The 17,440-nt window shown below is 43.1% G+C and overlaps 1 long non-coding RNA gene across 1 annotated transcript in view; it reads left to right on the forward strand.

Moving 5' to 3' along the window:
* LOC145532085 (uncharacterized) overlaps nt 1-15,214 on the forward strand; it is a 30,756-nt gene extending 15,542 nt beyond the window's left edge. The window contains exons 2-7 of the long non-coding RNA XR_014072975.1: nt 1,893-2,074; nt 2,510-2,592; nt 3,719-3,899; nt 5,263-5,449; nt 10,544-10,634; nt 14,747-15,214. This is a non-coding gene — a long non-coding RNA (uncharacterized LOC145532085). The remainder of the gene's footprint in view (nt 1-1,892; nt 2,075-2,509; nt 2,593-3,718; nt 3,900-5,262; nt 5,450-10,543; nt 10,635-14,746) is intronic.
* Nucleotides 15,215-17,440: the final 2,226 nt, after the last annotated feature.

Here is a 17,440-nt window from a genome sequence, read left to right on the forward strand (position 1 = left end):
AGTGTGGAAGGAAAAGTGTTGAGAAAGGAGGTGAGATGCCGCAGGCTGGTCTTAAGAGAGTACATGCCGTTGAGTAATGGGGGATAGTGAGTGTTTTCTATTAACTCCATTTCAGACACGCACTTGAAAAAACAGAATTTTGGTTTTTTGACCTTTTTTTTTAGTCAATTCTGATCTAGGTACTATTTTCCGTAAAAGAAAAGAGGAGAAAGGTGAACAGAGCATATTGATATAAAATTTCTCTTCCATTAACATGGAAAGCTTACAATTCTGGTAAAATTTAAAACATGCAAAAGCGTGGAAGAAATTATTATTAAGGTTAGAGTGTTTAGTGTCCTTTTAACTTAAAAGCAGGACTGACCAATTTTGTGGAAGTTTTGTAAGTTTCTAGTCTCCTTTTTCTCCTGTTCCTCACCCCTCAAAACTATAAATCTTATTACTATTTAATAGATTCCTTGAATTGAAAGATATCAAATCCAGATTTTTTTATTTTTTCAGATAGAGATACAAAGATTTACCCATGGTCACAGAGCTAGTAAGGGAAGCAACCAAGCCAGCTTTCTGATTCTCCATACTTCTCAGAGTGCTGTAGAGTACCTTTTTTGAATAAAATTAAATTGCTTCTAGAAACATCTAACAACTAGAGAGACACTATTAGAGATGGCTAAAGACATCTATAGTTATTGTAAAGTTAGGATGAGTGATAGAAAAGCCGATAAAAGTGTGACCAACCCTTTTAACTTTAGTCTCATGTTAAATCTTTGAATCACTAAGAAAAAGACAGTAACAATATTTAAAAAATATACAACAGATTTGAATAGACCTGGTGGTTCAGCCAGTAAAGGATCTGCCTGCAATGTAGGAGACCCGAGTTCGATTTCTGGGTCAGGAAGATCCCCTGCAGAAGAAAATGGCAACCCACTCCAGTATTCTTGCCTAAAGAATTCCACGGACAGAGGAGCCGGTTGGGCTGCAGTCCACGGGGTTGCAAAGAGTCAGATACGAGTGAGCAGCTAACACTTTCACTTTACAGGAGAGAATATCCAGGTGCCTAATAAATATGTGAAAAGGTACTCAATCTCATTTTTCTTTTGGAAAATGAAAATTAAAACCATAATGAGGAGCAGCTACACATCCAGCAGAATCCAAAAAAAAAAAAAAAAACCCAAGCAAAAGGAAAACGAGAAAACATCCCCAGACAATACCAAGTGTTAGTCAGGATACAGAGTGACTGGAACCCTTATATCATGACAATGGGGGGATAAAATGATCCAACAACTTTGGAAAACTGGTAGTCTGCTACAGCTGAATATGTGGAGACCCGGGACCCAGGATTCCACTGCTAGTTGTGTGCCCAAGAAAACACATGTGTACAGAGGACATGTACAAGAATCTTCACAACATAACTTCTCATAAAAGCCTTGCTTTGGAGGCTTTCCAAAGGCTCATTGACAATAGAATAGATAATGAATGGTGTATATTTATACAATGGTACATGGTCCAGCAATGAGAAAACATGAACTACTATGACATAAAAAAGTGAAAGTGAAGTCACCCAGTCTGTAGGTTGACTGAGTGTGGTTGTCATTTCCTTCTCCAGGGGATGACATAAAACAGATATGAATAAATCTCGTAAACAGTATTTAAGGAATGAAGGTAGACAGAACAGAGTACATCAGTGTGTGGTTTAATTCATACAAGATTCAAAAACTAATTTATGCTGCCAGAAGTCAGATAGTGGTAACCTTTGTGAGGGTAATGATGGGCAAGTAAGTGGACTTCTGTCACTGGTCTCTTACTTGATCTGGGTTCTGATTACCCAGGTGTGTTCAGTTTGTGACTTTCATCGACACGTTCCTGATGAGTCATTTCTTTTTTTCTTTTTCTTCTAGGGTGTCCTGCTTCAGTAAGATGCTCAAAAAATCTTAACTTCTAACCAAGTTTCGGGGCCAGAGGTCTTCAGGAAAATAACACTACCATCCACATGACAACTGGGATGCATTTTCCATTTGACACAATATGCCTTCCACTTAGCCTCACATCTGCGGCACGTCTGCCTTTCCCACGGCATGCAGTAAGTTAAACAACCTAGATGCTGAAGAAAAATTGTAGCAGTGGGAGACTGCATTTAAGATAAACAGATTGGGGAGGGAAAGACAAGGCTTCATTTGACAGCAGGAAAGAAAAGGAGAGTCCAGAAGGGAGCAAGGAAAGGGAAAATGATCATTTTGGGCAGGGGCGAGGGCAGATTTTGTAACGGAGTCTGACAGACCGTGAATGGGTAGATACAGCACATATTTGAGCAATGGCTGAGACCAACGCAGGGGACAAGGAAGGGGAGCAGAGGTGTTCTCTGTCTTCCATAAAACACATCCCTGTTGCCCGCATACTCTGCTGAGCAAGCTTTGTATCACTGTCTCATACAATACTTTTGAAAAATATGTAAGCCAGAAAGATAGATTGAGGGAGAGAGAACACTGATCTCAACATATTCTTTTTTCTGTGCTAGAATGATCATGGGGACTTGTGCTGATAACAAGAGAAGAAAAATGACTTAAGTGATCATACAGAGTATGCAAGGAGCCTCTGCAGGTATCATAACACTTAATCCTCAGGGCAGCCCAGAAAGTGGTGAAAGTTATCCTCACTTCCACATGGGGCTTGATGCTCAGAGAGTTTGAGACACAAGCCCTTTGTCCCATCAATAGTTTAAGACAGATCCTACTTTGGAGTGCATAGCATCTGATTAAAATTTGTTACTGTTACCCTGAAAAGAAGAACCTCTTCCAGAAATAGCTCTGATTGTCCCATTGCTTTCCAGGGAGGATAAAAACTCTCTAGGGAGACAACTGGACTGTAGAGCCTGGTTAGCACATCTGTCTGCAGAATCCATAAGGCAGGGCTGCGATTTTATTGACACTAAAAGGGGAAGAAAGGGGCACTTCTCTGGTGGTCTAGTGGCTAAGACTCCATACTCTCAATGCTGGGGGCTTGGGTTCAATCTCTGATCCGGGAACTAGATCCCACATGCTACAATTAAAGATTCCCCATGCCACAACTGATACCTGGTATAGTCAAATAAATTTTAAAAGATATTAAAAAAATGAATAAAAGGGGAAGGACATGCAGAATCTCAAACAGGAGTCATGGCAGGGGTCTCTGATGTGTCCCCCAGCACACTGAGGGCGATGCTGGTCTTTATTGTGGGCCAGCTGTCTTGGTTCCTTGGGGCAGACCAGTCTCAGTGTAGGTGGAGTCTGAGGCTGAGTGTAGCCACAGGCTGAGTGGATGGGCCTGTGTTTGTTTATATGATGTGATTGGGTGCCACCACAAATCCCACAGAGAACCTTAATTCTCCTGTGGCTCCCCAGCTCCCTCTCTGCATCATCCAGCAATTAAGGACCCCAAATATTTGAGTAGGAGAACCCACTGCTCTTTTGGTGGCAGGTCATCAGCTCTGGAGGCTGGGACCACCAAAAAAGCATATTGATGGATGGGAAAGGAAGAGTCAGTGCTGCTGATGTGAGGTTGGTTTCATTGTAGATCTGGAGTCAGTGATGGGTGTGGGAAACAGAGTGCTGGTGACTGGATTTGGGAGTGGTGGGGAGAACACACATTCACACACACACACACTTCTTTCCCCACCAGGAACTCTGAGTGAAGTGCTATACTGGAATCAGATACTTCTGTGTTTGAACCTCACTTCTCTCATTTGTAGGATCCCAGCCAAGTTACTTAACCTTTCTGAATCTCATTGGCCCCATCTGAAAATCTTCACGATGAAGATCAAATGAAAGAGAAATACACCCACCATGTCCATGCTGTGAACACAGTGCCCAGTCCAAGGCCCTTGTGCATGGATCTGAGATGACATTGCAGAGGTGGAAACAGAGTCCAAGGCAAGTATAAGGCAGGGTGATGGGTCAGAGAGCACAGAGAAGAACACAGAGGGAGTCATATGGATGCAGAACTCATTTATCATACCAGAGTTATGTAAGGCTGAACAGGCAAGACTTTCTACTGATGGAAGAGGCTGCCTTGAGAGAGAATGTACTCCCTACTGGTGGTCAAGGCTGGAGGCCACCTGCAAGGTGCACTGAAGTTTGGATTCCTGCACTGGTGAAGATTATTTTGAGTTGACATCCCACGATGAGGCAGATTCTGGGGTCACTTTTCTTCTAAGCATTGACTGTGTGATCAGGAAGCTAGTTGTCCAAGGATGAATGTAGACATGCAGGCAAGATGACCTTGGAGAGGACTTCAAGATAAACAGAAGGATTCTAGTTTCATATGTGGTTGTTTTATTGTTTAATGATGGACTTCTGGTTTGAGTATGTAGTGGACACTTATTGGGTGAATGTCCAACATTCATTTTGTCTCTTTCCTTTTAACTGCATCCAGATTTTCATTTGAAAAACTGCCTCGAATGGGTGGTCAGAGCAGATGCTGTAAATTCTCTACCCCTATAATGTGTAGCATGTACTCTGGGTTCTGGCTTCTTTTGTCCAACATTTCATTTCATCTGACTCCAATTGTCAGTTCCTGCCTTTCTTACTCTGAGAACTTTCTTTAACCTCTAGAGCTTTCTCTCCCATACAGAAAATTACAGAATCAATGTCCTCTAGGATCAGTTCTCATTTAATATTTATAGGAAGGGTGTATAAATACCCCAGCCCCCTTGCCCTTCAACCTTTCTTGTCTGCCTCATTCTTCACTCCTTTACTAGCATTTTCCAGAATTCCCTCTAAGATGTGTTTAGTCACTCAATTGTGTCTGACTCTTTGCAATCCCATGGACTGTAGTCTGCCAGGCTCCTCTTCCCATGGGATTTCCCAGGCAAGAACACTAGAGTGGGTTGCCATTTCCTTGGTTGGGGTCTTCCCAACCCAGGGATTGAACCCATGTCTCCTACATTGGCAGGTAGATTCTTTACCTCTGAACCACTTGGGAAACCCCCAAGATGGGCTACTTACATTTAAATATTTGTTTTCAGAGTATGTTTCTAAGGGAACCCAAAGTAATACAGAAGTGGTCTTAAAGGTTTGCATCCAATTTCCAATTTCAATTTCCATTTCAAAGGTAGCATCTGAATGACACAAGTAAATGAGTGTGACCGCATGAGCATGATCCCTGTCATCATCAATTGATTTAGCGGTGAGCAGTAACCAAGACCTATGTACTAATATATGGCTTTGGTAGCTTGTCTAGGCATTGCCCATCCAGCAGAGTGAGGATCTGACTTTTCCATTTCTGTGTCTACAGTTCCTAGCAAAACTAAGAGCTCTGCAGCAGGTCTTCTGTCAATGTTGGGGTCTAATTCATGTGAAGGTGTAATGACTTCTGGATTCATGTTACCACCCATCCCAGGAAGAGTTACAACTTAAAAGAGGCAGGAAGAATTTAACTACAAAGAACGTCTCCATCCGTATGCATGAGGATATGAGGTCAGGTGAGTAGGAGAAATGATTTGGAACTCAGAAACCTATTCTGACACTTAGCAGCATAGACTAGTTTTGTTTATTTATGTAGTTTATATATTGGAATAATTCAGGGAGTGTTCCTGTTTCTAACTTGTTCAATGTGATGTTTAAGAATATTCCTATTGTAATGATTCACTCATTCCCTTGCTACATGGTATTCCTTCACATGGATTCATGTGGATATGCACAGTATATCTGTCTACCCTACTGTTTATGATCATATGTGTCCTTTCCAGTTTGGAGTTGTTATGAATATAGCTTGAACATTCTTAGTCCTTCCATGAACATTCTAGTACATGTCTTTTCATGCTTCCAAGTATGTAGTTCTCTTAACTACCCAGGAGTGAAATTGCTTTGTCAGAGGATGTGCACATGCTCTGCTTTCACTGACAGACGTCATGGTTTTCCAAACTTGTATTGTGCTTTGAGGTTTTGAAAAGCTCGAATGAGTTTTGAACATTTAAAAATCAGATTTCCTATTAGAATATCTGGCAAACCAAGGGTCCCATTGGCAAATGACATCAAGCTGGCTGGAGCTAGTTGCAGCTGGGACTCACCCAGTGTCCAGCCAGTTACTCCCCTCACTGACAATACTTTCTTGATCTCTGCTTCTGGTTTTCTCTTTCATTTGTGACACCAGCCGTGAATATAAGGGGTCCACATCTATTCATTTAGAGGATTCTGGAACCTGGCAAACCTACATCCTTGATTTTCCTGGAAGCAGATTCTGAGATAAGGATGTGAGTGTGAATGGTTTATTTTCAGGGGAACAGGTGATTCCTGGGAAACAAGGTTGGGAGTGGGGAAAGGAGACAAGGAAGGAAAAGAGGCCAAAGAGAGAGATATCCAGTATAGGCATCTGGAGCTCCATCCAATCAGGGAGCCCTGGGGGCCAGTGTGGAATATACTCCAGAGGTTTGCTGCTTGAGTGCAGGTGGGCTGCCCTCATTCACTGCTTAAGGACTGCTAGGGTAGGGTGGTATCCACTTCACAGGACTTCTGGCCAGCTTTACTAGTAAGCAAAGTGGGCTCTGGAGATTGAGGGTTTCTCCAATGCTGGAAGCTGGAAGGCAAGCAGTAGAGTGGTACAAGACAAGGACAGTACAAGTGAGGCACTGACTGGCTGCTACATGACCCAGTCCACTTTTTCTCCCAGGTCTCTAGTCCCTAGAATCCTGTATTCTAGAATCCTAGTTCCTATAGGATCAAGACAAAGAGCTGGCAGCATGTCACTTTTCATTTTGGGGGCCGAGTAGCGGTTTTCCTTTGTTGGTCATATGCTGTTCGTGCTCACCTCAGATCCAGTCCTTCTCAAGTAAAACCAATGACCAAGAACAAAACTTCAAAAATGAAATCCAGGTATTTGACCACAACACACATGCCTGCACACACACTGAGACACACACACCAATATTCATGGAGAAGTGGCAGAGAGCAGTATTGATTCCAGAAGGTATGGGGGATATGCCTTGTGTTATGAGAAGAAAGATTGCTCTGAAGATGCAGTTGTCCGCTGCTGGGGAGGATGCGACGATCCTCCCCGGAATACCCTCCAGAAAGGACGAGCCTCTCATTCTCAGGCACACCTTGACTTGGTGGCATTTCTGTGCTGAGCATGATCCATAAACTCCTGGCATCTCATTATTGGAGAGACCTGCATGCTCAGGAACACTGTTCATTGGGAGACCAAGAGCTCTGACTCCTGGGAATGGCCAGTGGATCCCTGGGGAGCCCAGAGCCCAGCTCGGTGCCCGTGGAAGCTCAGAGAAGTGTCAACATGCTCTAAGGGAGACTCCCCTCGACAGACAGCCAGGCATCCCCTCAGGAGCCGTAGCACAGCCTCACGTTCTATAATCAAATAGCCTTTCCCCAGCAGCACCTTCTGCAAAAGTTCTAAATGCACTGCAGACCACTGTCAGAACTGAGCATGAAGGTCAAATGCAGAGCAGTCCTGGACTTAGAGTGACATCTGACTTCACAAGTTTAAGGATTGTCTAGAGTCAGCTTTGACGGGAAATCGATTCATGTAAAACACTGAGACCCCGACCAGACGAGGTGAATGACTTTCCTGCTCACCTTGGTCTCTGTACCCCATGGATGCTTTCTTCCATTCTTACTTACCTACTTGTTCTTTCTCCTCCCTTCTTCCCTCCTTCCTTCCTTTCATCCTCTCTCCCTCACTTCCTTCCTCTTCTCTTCTATTCTCCTTTCCTCCCTCTGTAGTCTTTTTGTCTTTTGAAATTAAGATCAGAAAAGCTATGGAATTATATTTCAGGAGGAAGAGTACAGGGTAGCCCCCACCTAAAATATAATCCAACCCCCTGGATGTCTAGTTCTTTAGAGAAGGATTACTCTTCAGATTTGTTACAGAATGTATTCAACAGCCACGGGCACTGAGGATTGACTTTAAACTAACTCACCTAGTTCTTCCCCAATAGAGAACAGTCTTTAACTATTAACCAGTGTGGGCTTCCCAGGTGACACTAGTGGTAAAGAACCCGCCTGCCAATGCAAGAGACAGAAGACACATGGTTTGATCCCTGGGTCAGGAAGATCCCCTGGAGAAGGGCATGGCAACCCACTCCAGTATTCTTGTGTGGAGAATCCCATGGACAGAGGAGCCTGGAGGGATGCAGTCCCTGGGGTTTCAAAGAATCAGACATGACTGAAGCGACTTAGCACACATGCATTAACCAGTGTGTTACTGTTTGGGGCCACTGATGGCCAGCTGAAGTTAGTTTAGATGTCAGCATGTAGGGTAAGGAACCTTGGTTTTTTTTTCATCTGAAGGGTCATTAAACACATTTAAATTCATCCCTCATCCACGACTGTAATCCTCCCACAACTGTTTCCAAACTTACTCTGGGTGTAATTCTCCTCCTTAGACCTTTTTAAGATTCCTTTCTAATAAATAAAGTTTAAACTCTTAGCAAGTTCACATTCAAAGATGCCCTTTGCTCTCTGGCTCCAATTCCCCATTGATTTACTTCCCAAACTCTAAGAATTTGTCACATGTCTCTAAACCTTAGTATTTGCTTTCCTTCTGGCTCCATGTTTTGGAAGCCCAGTCATTCTTGAAGCCCAAAAAAGCCATTCCATGTGTCTAATGCAGAATGTAAACACTCCTTTCTCTAGAAACCATAGCACAGGACTTGTGCTTCCACTTGGCTTTGCACAGTAATTATTTGTACAATAATTAGGGGTTTTCTATTCTTCTTTTCCCAGGACTGGCACTATTTATCTTGATGTAATGCATAGTTTCTGACACAAAGTGGGACATCAGTAAATGACGATAGAAATATTAATTTGTAAGACACCAAAGTACTGGGTATCTGTTGTTGTTGCCTGCCTAGCAATCATTCCCTCTCCTTCAAGTAAGAGAAAGTATATTTTCCTTTGGAAATCACATCGTCCTAACTCAAAGGTCGTGGGGACTGACCTTACCTCATTGGCCAAGGATCATGCATATGACTTGACCTGGCCAATCTGAGTGATTGCTCCAGCTATGAATCCATGGCCCAACTGGGTTTACTAAAGTGAGTTTTGGATTTGGTTTTTTTTTATATAAAATAATTGGAAGAGAAGTTTTTTTTTTCCTTTGATACTATAGCAAAACTGCCAGGTTGCAAACCTGGACTCACTAATGGCCACATTTCTTATTACCTTTTGAAAAAGTTTGTTTTCAAACAAAGTTTCAACAGAAAGAAAGAGACAAATACCCAATGACAGATTCTGCTTCAGCCAGACCCAAGGACATGGCCATGGACATTTTATTACATGATCTAGCACAGTCTTACTTTTGCTTTAACCAATTTAATTCTTCTCTTATTTCTATTCCTTTTCTCTTTCATTTATTCTTTCATTCTTTTCCTTTATCCCCTGTCCTTTGTATTCTAATATTCCTGAGAGATACAACTGTTTAGTGGAATAATCAAAATAAGCATATTGTATCTCCCAAGGCCAAATAATCAAGTAAGGAAACTTTATTTTCTGTAACTTCCAACACTGTGTTTCCAAAGACAGCTTTCTAGAACCCGGTGATCCCAGGGAACCTACAATGCAACTTCTTAGCCTTTACTGTACACGTGAAGCTCCTGGGGACCTTGTTAAATTGCAAATTGTAGGATTTCCCTGGTGGTCCAATGGTTAAGACACTACATGTCCAATGTAGGGGTGTGAGTTTAATCCCTGGTCAGGGACCTAGGGTCCCACATGCTGTGCAGCATGGACAAAAAATTAAAATAAATTTTAAAAATGCAGATTCTGACTGAACAGGTCTGGGGTAGAGCTGAGGTCCTGCATTTCCAATAAGCTCCAAGGAGATTGTGATGGTGCTATTTGATGGATCACCTTTATTTTATTTTATTTATTTTTTTATAAATTTATTTATTTTAGTTGGGGGCTAATTACTTTACAATATTGTAGTGGTTTTTGTCATACACTGACATGAATCAGCCATGGGTTTACATGTGTTCCCCATCCTGGACCCCCTCCCACCTCCCTTCCCATGCCATCCCTCTGGGTCATCCCATTGCCCCAGCCCTGAGCATTTGTCTCATGCAATGGATCACCTTTAGTGTAGCAGAAACCTAGAACAAAGGGTCATAATTAGTGCCCAGATCCTTCCACCCAACAGAAATGACCTTTTAGCAGGTCACAATTGCCGAAAGCAGAGATGGGTGAATACGCCACTCTTTTTCAGATAACATCCTTACTTTTAAACTGACTTCCTGAAGTAAAAGAAGCTAAGCCAAAAGCAGAATCACTGATAGGGAGATGAGAGGACAGTGTGTGAAGCCAGTGCAAAGACAGGTAAAGTGACCAGCTTCAAATGGGACAGATACACAGCAAACATCTCAAAACACCACCACCAGCACCGCCCCTACCCCGCTCTTGAATCACAGTTTTGTCTTATTGAAAGCGTTGAGTGCATCACAGCCTGTCTCCTCAGGGGCTCAGCAGAATTATGGAACATGCTCTCTTCTGCACCCCTGTCTGCTTTCCAACAGGATGACAGTCCCACCTGGGCTGTGATCTAATTTACTGCCTTTTCTCTGTGCCAGCTTCCTGGGTACCAGTGCCGGGAACTGATGCAGCATCATTGCTCATCCACATCCAGGGCTGCCTGCTGCCTGACGGAGCCATGGGGTGCAGGTAAGCTTTGTTTGTTTTCCGCCTGATGATGTGGTGGCTCAGTTTCACTATAACTGAAACAGATGCCTTGTGAGTTTGTTATGTTTGGGGATTATTAATAACCACACAGAAGGATTTAAGCAGGCGTGAACATCTCATCTTCGGGTGAGCATGTCACTTTCAAATCCAGATTCTGCCCCCACATATTCATAAACTTCTCTTGTCAAAATCCCTTTCTGTGTGGAGACTGAGCCTGCCCCCTGTTTTCAAGCACATCCTCTCTGAATCTCTCCAGTGTTCTTCCTGTAAACAAGAGTTAATCGAGCAGAGGTAACATTTACTTTGTCCCAGGAGCATTTCTTATCAGCAGAGGTAAAATCTTTTTTGGGGGGTGGGGGTGGGCGTTAGTGTTTTCCTTTTTGGCCCTGTTGCACAGGCACCAGCAACCAGGGATCAAACCTGCATCCTTTGAAGTGGAAGCATGGTCTTAACCACTGGACCACCAGGGAAGGCCTGTGAATTTTTATTTTTAAATTGAAGTGTAATTTGCAATGTTGTGTTAGTTTCTGGTGTACAGAAAAGTGCTTCAGTTATGTGTGTGTGTGTGTGCTCAGTCTCTTCAGTTGTGTCTGACTCTTTGCAACCCCATGGACCATAGCCCATCAGGTTCCCTCTACCCATAGGATTTTCCCGGCAAGAATACTGGATTGGTTGCCATGACTTTCTCCAGGGAATCTTCCGACCCAAGGATTGAACCCACGTCTCCTGCATCGCAGGCAGATTCTTTACCTGCTAAGCCATTGGGAAACACACACACACACACACACACACACACACACACATATTCTTTTCCATTATGGTTTATTACAGGATACTGAATATCATTCCCTGTGCAATACAGTATGACCTTATTTATCCATTCTATATATGAGTTTGCTTATGCTAATCCCAAACTCCAGTCCATCCCTCTCTCATTCTGTCTCCCCCGTGGCAACCACAAATCTGTTCTCTGTGTCTGTGGGTCTGTTTCTATTTCATAGATAAGTTCTATGACCATATTTGAGATTCTATATACAAGTGGTTTCATATGGCATTTGTCTTTCTCTTTCTGACTTAACTTCACTTAGTATGATAACCTCTAGGTTCATCCATGTTGCTGCAAATGGCATTATCTCATTCTTTTTTTATGACTGAATAATATTCCATTGTATATGCATCACATCTTCTTTATCCATTCATCTGTCAATGGGCATTTAGGTTGTTTTCACATTTTGTCTATTGTAAGTAGTGCCAGCAGAAATAAAAATGTGAGCTGCCTTGAACATCTCCATGTGTACCCCATCTCTAGGTCTTGAATCAAAGGTGGAAGAAAAGTTCAGTTCAGTTCAGTCACTCAGTCATGTCCGACTCTCTGCGACTCCATGGACTGCAGCACGCCAGGCCTCCCTGTCCATCACCATCCCCCAGAGTTTACTCAAATTCACGTCCATCGAGTTGGTGATGCCATCCAACATCTCATCCTCTGTCATCCTCTTCTCCTCCTGCCCTGAATCTTTCCCAGCATCAGGAAATGAGTCAGTTCCAATGAGTCAGTTCTTTGCATCAGGTGGCCAAAATATTGGAGTTTCAGCTTCAGCATCAGTCCTTCCAATGATGGGAGTTTATTATTTGTGTTTTAAGAAGCATATATGACTTCAGATTTCAGGAGCACTAGAAACAGTGTCCATAACTTAATACAAACACTGGTTACTTCATAGTTTTCAGAAAAGAATGTGATGACAAGGGTGTCAGAGGAAAGAATGGGAAAGAATAATTGGAAAAATCTGTTAGGCTCAAGTTTGTTTTCTGTTATCAGTATTGGGTGAGAGAGAGAGCTTGACTTAGTCTTTATAATGAAACATGATATTCAAAATAATACTTTGCATAGATGGGCCTCATATTAAAGTCACCATGAAAGCTGAATGAGCAGTTTTATAGGAGGAACCAAGCCGGCTCTGTGTCAAGACAAACTTCTTCCTGTCTTTCAGCAGGCTTCTAGAGGCTTCCCTGCTAGCTGATGGATATATGCTCAGAGAATGCAAACTGATTCTATTACTAGATGAAGAAAAAGCCAACCAGTAACCTAGATGTTTTGTAAGACAATTGTACACATTGCACTCTGTATGCAAATATAAGACAAATTTGATCCACTGGTGCTCCCATTAGTTAAACATGTCTAATAAAAGGGAGGAGGGCATGTATCTCAGTCTCAGAGCATGGCGGGGGTGGGTGGGGGTTGTCGGTGGAAATGGCTTTTCTTCCAAATTACTTACCTTTCATTCCAGAGCCAGTGTCCTAATTCAGCCCCATATGAGTGGAAAATCAGTCTTTAGATATTTGTTATGAGGCTTCTTTTATGATACATATATAAAACAGGGATGTTATTTGCAAAGGTCCCTACTGATACCAAATTGACTATGAGAAGAGCAAGGAACCATGGTTTTGAGATCACCCAAGGGAGCTAGTGGCTCAGATGATAAAGAATTCTCCTGCAATGTAGGAGACCTGGGTTTGATCACTGGGTCAGGAGGATCCCCTGGAGAAGAGAAGGACTACTCACTCCAGTATTCTTGCTTGGAGACTTCATGGACAGAGGAGCCTGGCAGGCTACAGTCCATGGGGTTGCAGAGTCAGACAGGACTGAGGGACTAACATTTTCACTTTTCAAGGGAACTTTGCCTCTGATAGCCAAACAGCCCCATAGACATTTTTAGAGGAGCAGGAGATGTGTTTGTGAGAAATGTCAAAGTGATAACAAAAAGAGGGGAAGGGAGCATGTTACTCATTGTGATGAGCAAGTTCCCAACAGCACAGGCGCTGTGACATCACGAAAGGACCCCAAGATTTTACCAGGAGGTGACTTATCCCTCCTTGAATTGTGCAAGCCTTCCTTGAGAATAGGACTATTAGCTGGGTCTAGGTACCTCATCCAAGAACAGCGTCACTGCTCTGAAGGGCTAAGGACAGCTGTTGCAGGGATAAGGCCTGACAGGGGAACACAACTTGCAGGTCATTTGCTTGTGGTCCCTCCCTGGGGGACTGGCTGGCCCCTATCACAGGACGCGCTCCACAGGGGTCAGGAGACATGGAAAGTACAAGTCTTGGCATGTCCTCCTCGCTCAGCTGTGTGTCCCTGGGAAAGGAACGCATGCTCTCTGAATTTCTGAGTTCAGATTCTCCAACTGCGACATGAGAGTCTAGGACCTGAGTCCAGGCCCCAAGATCTTGTGCCCTGTGACTCTATGGTTCTCTTGTATGCCTTATGTAGGCTTTCTGGAAATTCTTTCTGTGATTAAAGCACGACACATTTCTGTTCACCGTCCCTGTGCCTGCCACCTGGGCCACCTCCCAGTCCTCTCGCTTGGATCCCTGACAGCAGTAGCCTCTAAACTGACCCATCACTCTCTCTTCTGCCTTCCACAGCTCATTCTCAGCAGAGTGATCTCATTCAAATCCCACCTACCACTCCATTCACTGTCTCCCATCTTCTCCCTGTCTTTATAATGCCCCCCAACCCCGAGGATCTGACCTGGGTTTGCCTCTCTGATTCCACCACCCACCACTTCCCACATGACTATTTCCATCCAGTTGCACAACCATCCTTCTTTCCCTGATTGTCCCTCCTCACATCTCCACACACCAACTGTTTCCCCCCAGTGGAGTGCTCTTCACACTCCTTACTCACTCCTACCACACTCCAGACATCTGAATGGCTCACACTCACCTCCTTCTAATCTCTATGCAAATGTCACCTCCTCCATGAAGTCTTCCCTGATTATGATATTTAAAATTGTATCAATCTCACAGTGGTTTCCAATCCCCTTATTCTGCTGTCTACGTCCCCTAGCACTGAACTTCCAGCATATAATACGATTCATGTATGGATTATATTTTTTCTTATCTTCCCCTAACAGAAGGTAAGCTCCACGTGGCAAGAATCTTTGTCTATATACACCTTTTTTTTTTTTTTTACTGTTGTATCCTCAGTGACTGAAGAGTTCCTGCTTCAGAGAGATGCTCGATAGAAACTTGCGAAATGAATTAACGAATCCTGAAAACTCTTATTTCATACTTGGCATGTTCTTGGGTTTCAGTGATGCTCATAACTGACAGCACGGAAAGCCCAGGAAGAGAGAACACCTCCGTATTGGAAGGCTGACAGCATCTGTGCACAGAGAAGCTGGTCGCACTGTTCCTAAGTGGATGAAATGGTTGTAATTGGATATCTGTACCTTGCACTCTGTCATGCATGTGGTCCTGGTGTTTGCTGGCCCTCCTGCTTCAGCACCTGTGTCACTGCTTGAATGCTTTCTCTGCCCAAAGCAGCATGGGTAGGACCCATGAGCAGGCATAAGCTCAAAGTTCCAGGGAGTTAATGTCCCCAGGAATATCCCTGAATGATGATAAATGGGAGCTGATGGCTAACCACTCCAGCTCCCCTGCACTTGGGGGTGACTATTTTCAACCATGTTTTCCCTGATCCCAGAGGTCGGTGGTGGGTTTGAGCTCCCTTTGCCTGGGTGACCTGCTCATAAATATATGTTTTGTTTTACTGATTTCCATCCCTTTCCAGTGTTTCTTCCCCACTGCCTTGCTCAACCACTCCTCCAGTCATCATGGTTTCCTGTTCTGTGCTTAGTTGCCAAGTCGTGTCCGACCCTTTGTGACCCCATGGACTGTAGCCTGCCAGGCTCCTCTGTCCATGGGGATTCTTCAGGCCAGAATACTCGAGTGGGTTGCCATGCCCTCCTCCAGGGGATCTTCCCCACCCAGGGATCGAACTCAGGTCTCCAGCATTGATTGCAGGCAGATTCTTTACCAGCTGAGCTACCAGGGGAGCCCAGTTTCCTGTGATCACCTCTTAAGTAAACTGTGTTCCTGTCTCATGGACCACTTCCCAGGGAAACCAAATGAACCAAACACGCATCGGCATGTAACAGAGACCCCTTCCTCCCTCACGTGTCTTTCAGGGCCTCTGTGTATCAAGCAGATCCATTCCCCATGCAATTTAAGTCACGGCCAGGTCAGCCCCAAACCCTTAGCTACGTCAGGACTCAAGATTCCAGCTTATGGAGGCGGGCTGCCATGCAATGGTTAAAACCTTAGACTCCAGGGTACCTGGGTTCAAGTTCTGACTGTGATTTGCCAGTTGTATGACCCTGGGCATGTTACTAACCTTTCTCTTCCCCATTCTCTCATCTGAAAAACCTGTCTCCTAATAGTGCTTTTCCTTGAGGTTGCCAAGAGGATTAAATGAGTTCACATTTGCAAAGCTCTCTGACCAGCGCCTGGCTCAAAACAGGTGTGAGAGAATGTTAAATAATTAAATTCCCATCTTGCCAACAAGAAACTAAAGCAAAGTTTAAGTTTACTGACCAAGGTCATATAATGGAGACACTTAAGAACTGAAAATCCAAGTACAGTGTGATATTTGCTACATTTCAATCAATTAAAAAAAAATGGAACCAAGTGCCCACGTCTTCTTGAGACATATTCTGTAATGAAGATTAGAAGATTTTTCTTTTGTATAATTACTAGGAGCTAATTAGTGGAAAGGCATAAGCAATTAAATATGTGGTACAACTTAATTTGAAACAATATTATCTTTATACATTTGAATTGCCTCATAACTTCATAGAAAAAAATCCGATGGATAAACATTTCACTTGGATAATAAGCCAGTCTCTCCCAAACCCACTTTGCCCCAGTACTATAATCCTCAAAAATGTGAACAAGTTTTTTGTGGAGGAAAGCAAATCACTTTGCTCAGTTGCCATGGAACCATGGAGGAAAGGATTTAGGTTGTATGTTGCTAGAAGAAATTCCATCCAGATGTAAGCCAGAGATTTTTCTGATTAATGCGGGGAGTCAGAATTAAAGTCTACTCTATGTGAGATTTAAGTTACGCTTGGAAAACATCCTTGTCCAAGAATGGATTCCCTACTAGACTATATTAGTGTCTAAAGTTCTACTATTAGAGATTTATTTCTTTGTTAGTTTAATTCAAACAATTCATTGAATATCATTTATGAAACAGTGACTGGGTTATGTGCCAGGTAAGACTTGTCTGTTTCTAAGTCCCACACAACATGCAAATATTTCTGAGCAGGTGACACATTATGCAGTTATCAACAATTAACATTTCAGTGGAGGTTAGCTTAACGGACCTTTTTTCAACTATGAGAGGTGCCTGAGAATACAGGGGAATAAGTCACAAAGCTCAGGTGATGGATAGGGAGATGGTGGTGAAAAGGGCAAGTGTAAGACCATAGCTCTAAAGGAAGGAATTTTGTTGGGCAGGTGACATGACCAGTGACTGTGCTAGGGATGCTGATCAGCCATTGTGATGGGCTCCTGAGGCAAGCTTGAAGATATAAAGAGGCAGGAAGAGGAGAGGGGCATTGCTTCACTCCATGTGATTCTGAGGCTCCTTGTTGGGCCAAAATGGGGAAGAATGGATACTCACTTCCCTTGCTTCACTTTTAGGTAGGAGAATAACCCAGAACATAGCAAGATGGAAAATCTTTCTTTACCACATAGAATTCTTAATCAACGTAAATTGAAATTCTTCATAAAAATGAAGTTGCAGTTAGTGTTCAAGGTTACTAAATCACTTTCTACCATAAAAATGCAAGTCCCATGACAATTGTAGGCTTATAAATCTATCCTTGGTGGAGAATTACTTAATGATATATAATTATATTTATATATCATTGTATGAAGGTTCATAACTTTTACTTATCATACTGTGACCTGCCTATGAGTACAAATTGGCATTATTGAAGTTA

The sequence above is a fragment of the Giraffa tippelskirchi genome, chromosome 13 (assembly GCF_054371585.1).
Source record: "Giraffa tippelskirchi isolate mGirTip1 chromosome 13, T2T-mGirTip1v1.2.pri, whole genome shotgun sequence".
NCBI lineage: Eukaryota > Metazoa > Chordata > Mammalia > Artiodactyla > Giraffidae > Giraffa > Giraffa tippelskirchi.